Source organism: Panthera onca, chromosome B2, assembly GCF_046562875.1.
Source record: "Panthera onca isolate mPanOnc1 chromosome B2, mPanOnc1 haplotype 2, whole genome shotgun sequence".
In the NCBI taxonomy this organism is placed as follows: Eukaryota; Metazoa; Chordata; class Mammalia; order Carnivora; family Felidae; genus Panthera; species Panthera onca.
In genome coordinates this window covers 1,822,402-1,834,718 of record NC_138343.1, presented here as the reverse complement: position 1 = coordinate 1,834,718, position 12,317 = coordinate 1,822,402, and the positions used below count along the sequence as shown (strand labels likewise).

General features: G+C 46.9%; 2 non-coding genes across 2 annotated transcripts; one reads left to right on the top strand and one right to left on the bottom strand.

The window, feature by feature from the left end:
* Window positions 1-6,602: 6,602 nt before the first annotated feature.
* Window positions 6,603-6,674, bottom strand: TRNAA-CGC (transfer RNA alanine (anticodon CGC)). The gene has a single exon. It is a non-coding gene; the product is annotated as a tRNA-Ala (tRNA).
* A 5,138-nt stretch (window positions 6,675-11,812) lies between these two features.
* On the top strand, window positions 11,813-11,885 carry TRNAK-UUU (transfer RNA lysine (anticodon UUU)). Its single transcript has one exon. It is a non-coding gene; the product is annotated as a tRNA-Lys (tRNA).
* The last annotated feature ends 432 nt before the right edge of the window (window positions 11,886-12,317 follow it).

Genomic DNA, 12,317 nt, shown 5'->3' with positions numbered 1-12,317 from the left:
GATCATCTAGGTCCAACCTTCGCCAAAATATGTCCATTAGATTTAGAGACAAAGGCCTCAATGGTGACTCTGGTAACCAATTCACTGGAGTTCTAGGGGTCAAGGCCATATTTGAGCGCTGAGAAGGAGGAGTGAGATGAGGGATAGAGACAGGGTGCAAAGACTGGCAATTCAAGAAATAGAGCTGGCGTCCAGAGAAGAGGAAGAGTGGGGACCATAAGAGAACATGCAGCTAGGGGAGAAACTTGAGCCATTTTAGATAATAATGAGAAGAAGCCAGTGGAGAGGGAGAGATGTAAGAAAAAAGAAAGAGCGATTGACAGAACAGGGTCCCTCAAACGCAGGACATGATGGCTGGAACAGTTGGAGGACTAGACCTGGGCGGGGGGGGGGGGGGTCAGTTCTTGCCACTAAAAGTGTAGTATGGAGACCAGTGACATTTGATAGGGTTTGGGGGTAATGGTGGGGTCTGGAGCCGACAGCCAAGAAAGAATTCTTGAAGATATCTTTGGTGCAAAGAGGTGATGTTATTAAAACACGGGGACAGGACCCATGGGCAGAAAGAGCTGAGGGGTGACTCTTTATATGCTGTGGAGTTGGGGGAGAAAAAGTCAAGAGGAGGTTTCTTAAAGGGATTTCCATATGCTAATGAAGACTCACAGATTACTGGAGGCCGAGCTGTTGTCAAGCAAAGGTTGTTTTTCCCTCTAGCAAAGCATCAACGTTAGGACAGTAGGAAGTTCCTGGAGATGAAGCTACTCAAGAGATCACCCTTTTCTTGTAATTTACGAAGATATTTGTGAACTGATGGAGACTCAGGTCCTGTTGTCTCTGTCAGTTCAACCATAGTGTTCTGTCCTTTCCTTTGTCCTAGGGCAGCCAGGAGGAGAACCTGAAGAATATCACACATTATCCCACCTGGGGTAGGGGGGAGGGCATTCTTAGCTTTTGCTTGGCCCTCAGGCTGCCTTATGCTTCCTCATCAGCATTGACATCACTGGGAGCTGGTTATAAATGTAGAATCTCAGATCTCGCCCCAGACCCATGGAATTTTCTTTCTTTTTTTTAATGTTTATTTATTTGAGAGAGAGAGAGAGAGAGAGAGAGAGAGAGACGGAGTGGGGGGAAGAATAGAGACAGAGGGAGACACAGAACCTGAAGAAGGCTCCAGGCTCCGAGCCATCAGCACGGAACCCAACGCGGGGCTCAAACTCACTAACCATGAACCACGAGATCATGACCTGCGCTGATGTCAGACACTTAACCAACAGCTGCCCAGGTGCCCCTGGAATTTTCATTTTAACAAAATTCACAGGTGATTTTGTGTGGATAGTCAAGCTTGAGTAGCACTGAGACAAGGGATATTTCTTTCATTTTAGCAGACAGCAATTTAAAAAGGATGGATACGCACGTTTTTTTAAGGTAGTGAAGGAAGTTATGTGAACCTTCAGTTGATTGAATTGTTATGTTTAAAGTAGGAGGCAAAATTAGCAGAAGGGACAGAAAGTAGGATTAGATGTTTCAAGGAACTGAAGCAGCTACTGTAAATCTTACTAGGGAACTACAGAGGAAGAGTGGCATTGGCAAAGGTAACAGAAGTCACCTCTCTCTCTGCCTCAAAGATAGAAATTTGGACTGAAGTCCCCAACGTCCTATTCGGACCCAAAGGGACAAAATTCATAATGATGCCATTGGTCTTTGTTCCTTCTCTCCTCTCTGAAGATGACGCCAGCTTGAATCCCTACACAGGAGGAGACAGAGGTATGGACTGCCTCTTGGACCCCTGCAGAAGAAGGTCTGGCTTCTTTGTTTTTGTTCTGAGTGGGGGCGGGGGTGGGGGGACGCAACAGCAGCCGAGCTCCCCAGACCTCATGCTGGGTGGGGACACAGGGGAGACTCTGGGTCTGGCCTTGGGGACCATGCACTGATGACCCACTCAATTCTCAGAGGGGCACTAACTTTCCTGATGGCATGTTCTCCAGCTGTACGCAGCCATCTTTGTGCAAACAATAAGAAGGTGTGTTTGGAGTCATCTACAGTTAGACTTCTGAGGGAGGGTGCTCATAGGAAACCAAGGAGTCTGCGGTCATTGTCAAAATGTGCTTGAAGGGGAGGGTCAAAGAATCTAGGCTGGGAGTGTGGCTTAGAGTGTGCAGGCTGCTGTAACAGAATACTGCAGATCGGCTGGTGTATAAGCAACAGAAATGCATTTCTCACAGTCCTAGAGGCTGGGAAGCCCAAGATCAAGGTGCAGGCAGATTCGGGATCTGCTGTGCCCTCACGGGGTGAAAGGGACAGGACAGCCCTGAGGCCTCCTCTACAAGGTCACTAATCCTGTCATGAAGACTCCACCCTCAAGACCTAAGCACGTCCCAAGGGCTCCACCTCCAAACACCATCACACAGAGGACCAGGTTTCAATCTGTGAATCTTGGGCAGTCACAAACATTCCTTCTATAGCCACAGGGAAAGAAGAAATTGTAGGAAGTGAAGATTCACAGGGAGAAAGAAAAGTTAGGGAACTGGGAGCTTCAATTCAGTAGAAAAACAGAAGTTGTGGAAGTAACGGGATGAGATTGCCAGGAAGTAGATTAGAATTGGGTTGTAAGCTAGTGCAGTGCCTGGCGTAATGGTCCCATACGACACCCGTGTCCTACTTCCCAAACCTGTGAATACTGCTTGACACAGTAAATGGGACTTTGAAGATGGACTGATTTGAGCATCTTGAAATGGAGAGATTATTCTGGATGACCCATGTGTACCCAGTGTCACCAGAAGCATCCTTGTAAGGGAAAGAGGGAGTCAGGAGGATCAGACTCAGAGACCGATTGGAAGATTCTTTGAAGAGCGAGGGAGAAGCCACAAGCCAAGGAACACCGGCACCTCTAAGAGGTGGAAAAGCCCGGAGGACTGACCCTTGCTTGAAGCCTCCAGAAGGAACACAGCCCTGATGACAGCCTGGTAGTAGCCCCATGGGACCCACTTCAGACTTCTGATCCTTAGAAATATAAAATAGTAAACGTGTGTTGTTTGAAGACACTACTCTCACGGCAGCTCTCAGGGACTAACGCAGATCTCAGTACTGTTAATAATAGCAGCTAACACTCTTGAGCACACACATTACTCCAGGGCATCATCACAAGTACTTTTACAAGATTTAACTCACTTAATCCTTATACTAGAGGTTTAATATTCACTGAGTTTTTTTCCCATGAGTCAGTTATCACGCTAAGTACATTAAATATATTATCTTATTTAATATTTACTCAGCCCTGTGAGTTGGCATCATTATTCACCCCATTTTACAGATGATGGAACTGAGGCTTAAGTCAGTTAAATGGTCTGCCTCAGATCCCACAGTAGCAGGGCAGCTGGGATCTAAACCTTAGCATTATGTTTCCAGAGGTCATGCTCTTAAAAAATCACTATATTCCACATGGACTTAGTATATATTTTTTACACTGGCTGGGACAGTCCTATTGGTCTTTTTTTTTTTAATGTTTATTTACTTATTTTGAGACAGAGAGAGAGAGAGAGAGAGAGAGAGAGAGAGAGAGAGAGAGAGAGAATCCCAAGTGGGTTCCATGCTCAATGCAGAGCCCGACATAAGACTCGATCTCAGGACCCTGAGATCATGACCTGACCCCAAATCAAGAGTCAGGTGCTTAGCTGACTGCACCACCCAGGTGTGCCCCTGGACTTAATATTTTAGCATAATCTTGATTCCTGCTCAGGTGCAGAGGATGGCCACGGAAGTGAGCTGCTAAAGACAGTAGAAGCAAAGGTGATTGGGAAAACAGAGATGGAAGGAGCCAGAAGCTGTTGATCTGGTGACCTGTCTACCTGGGTGCTGATATCACCAAGACCCAGTGGAAGAAGTGAGGCTCCAGTCTCAGGATCCATTCAACTAGGAAGAATCTTCTTGATGAGAAAAGTGAGATAATGGATAGACCATAGCTCCCAAGGGCCAGAGTGTTGTTGTTGTTTTAACGCAGGTAGAAACGTAATGGTTCGGAAATTGGAAATGTGGCCTCAGGAAGGTCCCAACCCCTCCTGATTCTGAAGCTGAAGGATGTGCTGGACCTGCTTGAAGCAGCAAGGTCATTAGGGTGAGCCAGTTTAAGTTAAAGCAAGAAGGTTTGGCTAGATGGGTTGTTAAACATGGAAACTTGAGTCATAAAGAGTGGAGTCGAAGTATTCAGGGGAGACAGACTGCACGTTTAAGTCATTAAACTGGAAGGACAGAGGGTATGTCTATCCTGGAAGGTACCAGATGGGGTAGAGAATCGGGGGGTTCTTGTCTTGAGTGGTGAACTGGGATAGCAAGAATGAGAGACAGTGGGTTAAGCGGTCAAATGGTTTCTAAGTCAATTAACTGTTCCCCACAGTCGAAAAGATTCCATTGGAAGTGACAACAATGGGTAAGAAGGCATGATTAATTAAGATAGTAAAAGATTCAAACAGACAAGGCTCTTAGAATTTAGCTCCGTCCCAGAGATGGATCCCCTGCTGGACCTCAATCTTTGAGACAGTCAGCTGTGCCCACTGTCCAGGTCATTGGGAGCACACCAGCCTCTGGCTTTCTCACTCCTGGGTTCCTAAGGAATGGTCTCAGCACAGGTTTTGATGTCCTGAAGCTCACTCCTCAGTGCAGGTCCCCAGGCTCTCGGGACTTTTGCAATAATGACTGAATTGTTTTCATCTTCTCTCACCTCCATTCCCAATCCATTTTCACATTACAGAATTAACTTTGTAAAATTAAAATCCGATTGTGGCCATGTCTTGTTTACAAGGCTTCATTGTCTCTGCATTGCCTACTGGATCCTTTGGGAAGGCATCCATACATGGGGACATGGTCATTGGGAATGTGGGGTGTGTGTGTGTGTGTGTGTGTGTGTGTGTGTGTGTGTGTCTGCGCTTCTTTATTATGTTCAGGGAATCTGACAGTTTTTAGAGTCAGATGCTTGCTTTCAAGGCTGCTGGCATGGATCTAAACCTGGCCAAGCAGATATTCTTCCCCACTTAAGTGAACCATATGCAGTGTTTGCTTTTTGCAACCGAGAACACTGACTGATAGAGTCCAAAATCTCGCTGAACCACCCAGTCCTACATCTCCCACATTTCCCTACTGAATCCTGTGATCCAGCCTCACATAACGACCCAAGTCTTCCAACGTTTTCTGCCACGGCTTCATGCCGTGCACACGATGTTTGTTACGACTACAGTAACTCTATGATCCTCATTTCCCGCTGTGAACCTCGCACTTGTTCTCTAATACCCATCACCAGTCTCTGCTTTTGTGAAGCTTTGCCTGACCCACCTCCTCGAGAAGAATCGATCCGGCCCTCTGCTGTGTCCCAGTGTGTCTCCTACAAACCTCCGGTATGGTGCTTATGAGAGAGCTGCAAATCCGGCTTATAAATCGTCTCTTCCTCTCCTTTCGGCTCCATCCACTGATTCATAGTGCGGTTACACGGTAATAAACAAAAGCCGCCCGACAAAGCCTCAATAAGTAGACTATTGGATTTCCTTATAATAAGGGCAGGCGAATACATGGTATCAGTTTACCGTATTTTTATTTAAAAAGAATTTTTTTTTTACGTTTATTTATTTTTGAGACAGAGAGAGACAGAGCATGAACGGGGAAGGGTCAGAGAGAGGGAGACACAGAATCTGAAACAGGCTCCGGGCTCTGAGCTGTCAGCACAGGGGCCCGATGCGGGGCCCGATGCGGGGCCCAATCTCACGGACCGCGAGATCGTGACCTGGGCCGAAGTCGGCGCTCAACCGACTGAGCCACCCAGGCGCCCCTAGTTTACCGTATTTTTAAATGTGAACAGAAACGGTAGATTGTTGCTATTTATTATCAATAGTTCAAAGCACTGAGTTGAATCAAGGAATGAATGTAAGTGCAATCGGAAATCACATAAGCCTAAACATCCATTTGATGAGAGATGCCAGATGGCAGCGCCACTTGGGCCTCCAGGGCCGTCAGGCAATCTTTTATGGGTTTCTTCCCACCCGTGGGCTATTTCTAACCTTACTGCCTTCCCGAACCTCCTGCACTGACCAGACCTCCCCTGCCCAGAATCCTTAAGTAAAGCCAAAGAACCAGACAGAAATGAAATGGTAAGGACAGCATATGAAGAAATTATTCTAATGGTCCTCGGATGGCCCCTCGAATACTGACACCCAATGCCCACCTCAACACCAGGAATCCTCCCCCCTCCCTCCCCTAAAATAATTACTAAAAGCTGTTTTGCGTTTACTGATTATTTTCCAGGGGTAAGTGGAATGGATGGGACCTCATTGAATGGAGCTAAATCATTCTGTCCTACGCACCTGTATTCCCTCCTCCTGGACGCTTTCATAGGATGAACTTACTTTGAAGATGGCCCCTCTGGCTTTGCACCCCAGGGGAGTTTTCAGAAAGCAGGGAATGTTAGTAATGAAATGGCAGTAAAACAAATAGGCAGACGGGAAATAGCTCGACCTAAAGAGAATGGTAACAGCAAAAATGAGAACGGGCTAAAAAAAACTGTTTTCTCTGGCGATTCCAGAGCAGAGGCTGGACTGGGGGAGGATGGGGATAAAACGCTACCGTGGAGATGCCGGGGATCGAACCCGGGGCCTCATACATGCGAAGCATGCGCTCTACCACTGAGCTACATCCCCTGGCGCAGGGCGGCGGCTGGGCAGCCTCCCTGTCCTGTTAAAAGCGCGGGTTATTCGGCGTTGGGCCTGCGCGCGGCGGTCGGCGAGGAAGAATCCCATCTGCAGCCTCCTTGGGTGTCACCAAGGGCCTGCATCCCGCACGCGGCGCCAGCTTCCAGCTCTAGGCTGCAGCGAGCAGAGCTGCGGACGCCCGCTTCCCATCCCGCCGGCCTCACCGAGCACCGAGCAGGGCGCACGCGGGGGTCCTCGGGGACCCTGGCGAGAACCCTCCACCAGCCAAGGACTTATGGAAAATGCGACCCACATGTTGGAAAGGTGAATGAATCTGGGGAGGTGCCGCCCCCGACCTGATCCCGCCCAGAGAAACACCTGTCCAGGTAGATGAAAACACCTGTCCAGGTAGATGAAAACGTGGAAATCCTGCCCACATCTTCGTCCCCGGAGGCCACGGCTCGGCTCCGGCGGACACCGCGAACCTGGACTTCGTGAAGAGTCTTCCATTTGAGAAGCCGGCGATTCCTTGTTTCCCTCTTTTCTTGACCACGTGCCAGCTTCTGTTTGATCGAGTCCAGCTGAGACCCCGCAGGGCTGCACGGAAGAGGGGGACCCACACCAGCTCACCTGAGCCCCCCCCCCCCACCGCAAGGCTGAGCGGAGGGAGCCCGCACCAGACCCCCCTGAACTACCGCAGACCCCGCGGCAGCCACCCTCCAGGGTCTCCTCTCACCTCGGAAGTTATACAGGAGAGAATAGCGACTGTTCAGAAGAAACTGTGACAGCAGCGAAGGCGCAGGATCCATAAAAAGAGTAAGTGACGAGTGGGACTTCACCAGACAAGCCGTAGACTGGGAAAAATACTTTCAAGGCACGGATTTGATAGCGGACCGGTATCCCAAGTGTACAAAAACTCTTAAAACTCAACAGTGAGAAAACAAACCTCTGATTAAAACCAAAGCAAACCGAACGGGCCCAATACATTAACACTCACCAAAGAAGACATGCGGAGTCCAGATAAGCCCCGGGAAGGATGGCCCACATATGTCGTCAGGGAGGTGCAAGTGACAGCAGTACTGAGCCGCCAGGACACGCCTACTGGGTGGGATGGCCCAAACCCAGAACACCAGCACCACCTAGTGCTGGGGGCGTGTGGGATGAGGGAACTCCTTTCTTGGAGCCAGAAACCACTCCGAGTGATGCCGTGACGGTGCCATTATCCATTTGTCAAAACTCCTACCAGGCGCAACACTGAAAGGGAGCCCTAACACGCTCGGGGGGTAATGATGGACCAATGCAGGCCTTCCTTCCCTACACCCTTGATTTCTCTTTTTTGTCTCACTCTGTGAGCTGGTACTTCACGGATATTGGGGAGTGCCGAGGGGGACCTCCTTGCCTTACTCTTGACTTTAGCCAGAAGCTTCGAGTTTCTCATGGTTAAGAATAACGTTAGCTACAGGATTTTTGTAGATACATACTCTTTATCAAGCTGAAGATTTCCCCTTCTATTCTGAGTTTGCTGAGAATTTTTATCATAAACGAGAGTTGGATTTTTATCAAATGCTTTTCTGCATCTATTGATATGGTCATGTGATTTATCTTTAGCCTGTTGATGTGGTGGATTAGGTCAACTGATTTTCAAACGTCCAACTAGCTTTGCGTACCTGCAGTAAACCCCACGTGGGCATCATGTTTAATTCTTTTTTGCACATTGTTGGATTTGATTTGCTATTATTTATTTATTTATTTATTTAATTTATTTTTGACACAGAGACAGAGCACGAGTGGGGGAGGGGCAGAGAGAGGGAGACACAGAATCTGAAGCAGGCTCCAGACTCTGAGCTGTCAGCACAGAGCCCGATGCGGGGCTCCAACTTACGGATCCGCGAGATCAGGACCCGAGCCAAAGTCGTATGCTCAACCAACTGGTCACCCAGGCGACCCTGATTTGCTATTTTTTAAAGGATTTTTGCATTTATGTTCATGAAAGATATTGATCTTAACTTTCCTTTATAGGAATGCCTTTGTCTGGTTTTTCTGTTAGGGTGATGCTGGCCTCATAAAATGAATTAGTAAGTATTCCTGATGCTTCTATCTATTGGAAGAAATTCTTGAGAATTGGCATAACTTCCTCCTTAAATGTTTGGTATGATTCCCCAACGAACCCATCTGGCTCTGGTACTTTCTGTTTTGGAAGGTCATTGTTTATTGATTTAATTTCTGTAATATATATGCATTTATGTAGCCTTTCTATTTCTTTTTGTGTAAATTAATTAGTGTAATTTTCCTTTCCTTTTTACTGAAGAACATTTTGACATAGATAAGAACAAAAAAGGATGTTATAATGAATTTCCGCATATCCATTACTCAGTTTTATTAAATACCAACTCATAACCAACCCATTTGGTGCATAATCGGATTAGCTTTGGTGTCCAATTCTGTTCCGATGAGTTTGGGCATCTTTTCATACATTCATATATTTAAGACCCATTTCTATCTACCTTCTGTGAACCATCTTTTTATATTCTTCGCCAAATTTTCTGCTAAATCTTGGATATCTTTCTAATTGATACATAGGCTCCTTTTATATGTATGGGGGCGTAGTAATTGGTATTTTCCCAAATACATCTCTTCTCCTTTTCTGGGTGTACGTTCGGAACACGTTTCTCGGCTCCCTTGAAGTTAGGTGTGACCATTTTTTTCCCCACCCAAATGAGTAAATGGATGCATGTGGCTTCTCTCTTGAACTTCAAAAGCAGGTGCCTAATTCTTCATAGCTCACTTTCCCTCTGAAATAGCAACGGACACTATTCTAGATAGAAGCTGAAGTCTGCCACCCCAGAATATGCCATTTTGGCAAACCGATTATTTTTTAGTTGGAGGTAAATGAGAATCAGCAGATTTGAAAAGACGTTCCCACAACTTCCTTTATCGGAGTAAAAGCAGACACTTCTGAGAAATGAGGGCTGTCACAAATCCCCCCTCCTGGGGAAGTTTTCTGGCCATGGAGAAGTAGAAGGTTGGAGCTGCGATGCATGTGCACCAAGAGACCTTCCCGCAGTTTGCTGCAGGGAAGTCCCAAGCCCTTTTCCTCTATTTTGTCACTTCTCTACAGATGTGTTCTTCTCTGCTAAGATGCTGGATCGGCCCACGTTTTAGCTCCATCGTGAAGTAGTGCCACGTAACACAGGCTGCATGCCTTAGCCCACGTCTGCTCACGTTCCCCTTGTCCGTGTTTTAGGTCAGTTTAATCTGCAGGGCCCCAGGCGGTGAATTTAAACTGGGTAGGAGAAAAAGATGTTTTTCCTCCCCTACACTGCTTTATCATCCTAATTCTCAATCCCAGATTGAGAATGCTGGCGAGGAGAGCCATCAGCCACCCACGGATGGGGGGGGGGGATGTAATGTGCCCGCAATAAGCTTTTATTGTGAAGTCACTGAGATTTTGTGCATGTTTTCTCTTACACCCTAATCAAGCCTACACTTAGTGACGTGTGGAAACTATCCTTTTTGTGATATGAATGGCAATTCTATTTTCCCAGTCTGAGATTTCTCTTTGACTTTGCTTGTGGGTTTTCAGTCTGTCCTACAGAAGGTTTTGTTTTGTTTGACTCCATGATTATTCTAATAGTACATATTTATTGTATAAAATTTGGAAAGTAGGAAAAGAGTAAATATACTGAAGAAAAACTACTATACTCTGACCAGTCTTTCAGATGCTCTCTTGAAATAAAATTTGTCAATATTTTTCTTTAAATAATTTTGGATTTTTGAATCACAACTGGAAACACTATTTGGAATTCATTCTGCTACACGCTGTGGAATATGGAATCAATTTTTTCTCCAGGTAACTACCCAAATTCTGTCTCTTCAATTATTAAATAGACCATCTTTACCCATAATGGAAGATTACAACTCACTGGCTTTGATGAGGGACCATGGGGCAAGCTGAGGGCAAAGTACAGGTTACAGCACCCGTTCCCCCACCCACCCCAGGTGGGACATGTGTGATATTCCTCAGACACTCCTGGCCGCCCAAGAACTAAGGAAAGGGGTTTAAGTGCTGGCCATGGTGATGGGGGAAACTAAGGCAAATGAAAAATTAAATTCCCTTACTGCCTACAGACATTGGCAAGTCCTTGAAACCAGCAGAGCGACCTCCCTCTAGGAGGTCAGCTGCCTCGATGATGGCACTTTGCTGGGGGCAAAAGGGAACCTTAGCTTAACATTATCCTGACTGCCCCCCACCCCCAACCCAGAACCCGTAAGTCTACTTTAACCTATAAAAATTCCTTTGGAAACTTCCTTTATTTCAACTGCCCCAAGATATATACTGAGTTGCTATCTTTTCAAATGTATGTCTAAGTGTCCTTTCAGATGTGAATTTCACCTTGTTTATGATAACTTCCCTTGTTGAAAGTACATATATCTGAATCTCTTTTCAAATATATATCTTATCTTTTTACTGCTACACATTTTGTTTTTAAAGCAAATACATACTCGAATAGCTTTTGAAAAGTATATTATCAACCTTCTGAATGTGTGTGTGTGTGTGTGTGTGTGTGTGTGTGTGTGTGAACCCAAGAATTTCTCTCCCCAGTGGACTGCAAAGTAATTTCTGGAATATTAAGGGATTCCGAGGGTTGTGGACATTTTAAATATGGGTTTCTGCCTGCAGGAAGTTATGGAGGGAATATGTACTGGCAGAAAGTCAGAAACCTCTTTCCAATCTTAACACACCCATTTTATGAGTGAATGATTTGGTTAGAAGACAATCTTAGATCATTCACAGAAAAAATGTATCAGCCTTTAGATATCAGAAAGAAAAGAGATTGTAGAAAGATTATGAAATATGAAGCATCTTATCAGAAGGAATTCAGGAGTTCCTCTTCACTTCTGGAGGAAATACCACAACGTACCAACCAGCGGGAGAGGTGCTTTTCCTACAGCTTCGTAAAGGGGACCTCATCCGCCCCAGACGGGGCGCCACCCCTCGTCTTAATAAAGGGGACCCCATTTATCCCACACGGGGCACCTGAGTTCCGCGTGCAAGCGGCTGCTTTCGACACGTTGTCAACAGAAAAACGGTCATTAGGCGACTGCCCTGACCTTTCCTAGGCGGTCAGAGGAGCCCCAGTACGGGAGCCCGGGTAGCTCAGCTGGTAGAGCATCAGACTTTTAATCTGAGGGTCCAGGGTTCAAGTCCCTGTTCGGGCGGAGAGGCTGACATTTTTCCCCTGAATTCTCACATCCAAAAAGTGTTTAAGCATTTCTTCCCTCCCGTGTGAAGCAGATTGGATCCAGGCGGGGCGGTGGTGCCCCGACTGGGGCGGATGAAGGCCCCTTCACCAAGGCGGAGAGTGGTGCCTCCTCTGAGGAGGATGCGGTCCCCTTTACCAAGGCGGGAGTGGGTTTGGAAAGGATCTCCCCGCCCCCGACGACCTCAAATCCCACAGTTTGGGTAAAAACGGGTGGATTTTCTCGTGGGACAGAAGTGTCCGCCCCCGGTCCTTCCTCGTACCTGGAGGGCAGAGAAAAGATGCAGAGCCGGCCGGGCCCCCCACCCACCTATCCACATCCTCCTTCCGTGTACAGATCCGCACGCAAACCCTCCGCGCCTTGTCGGGTGGCGGTTCCTTAGGCTCGAAG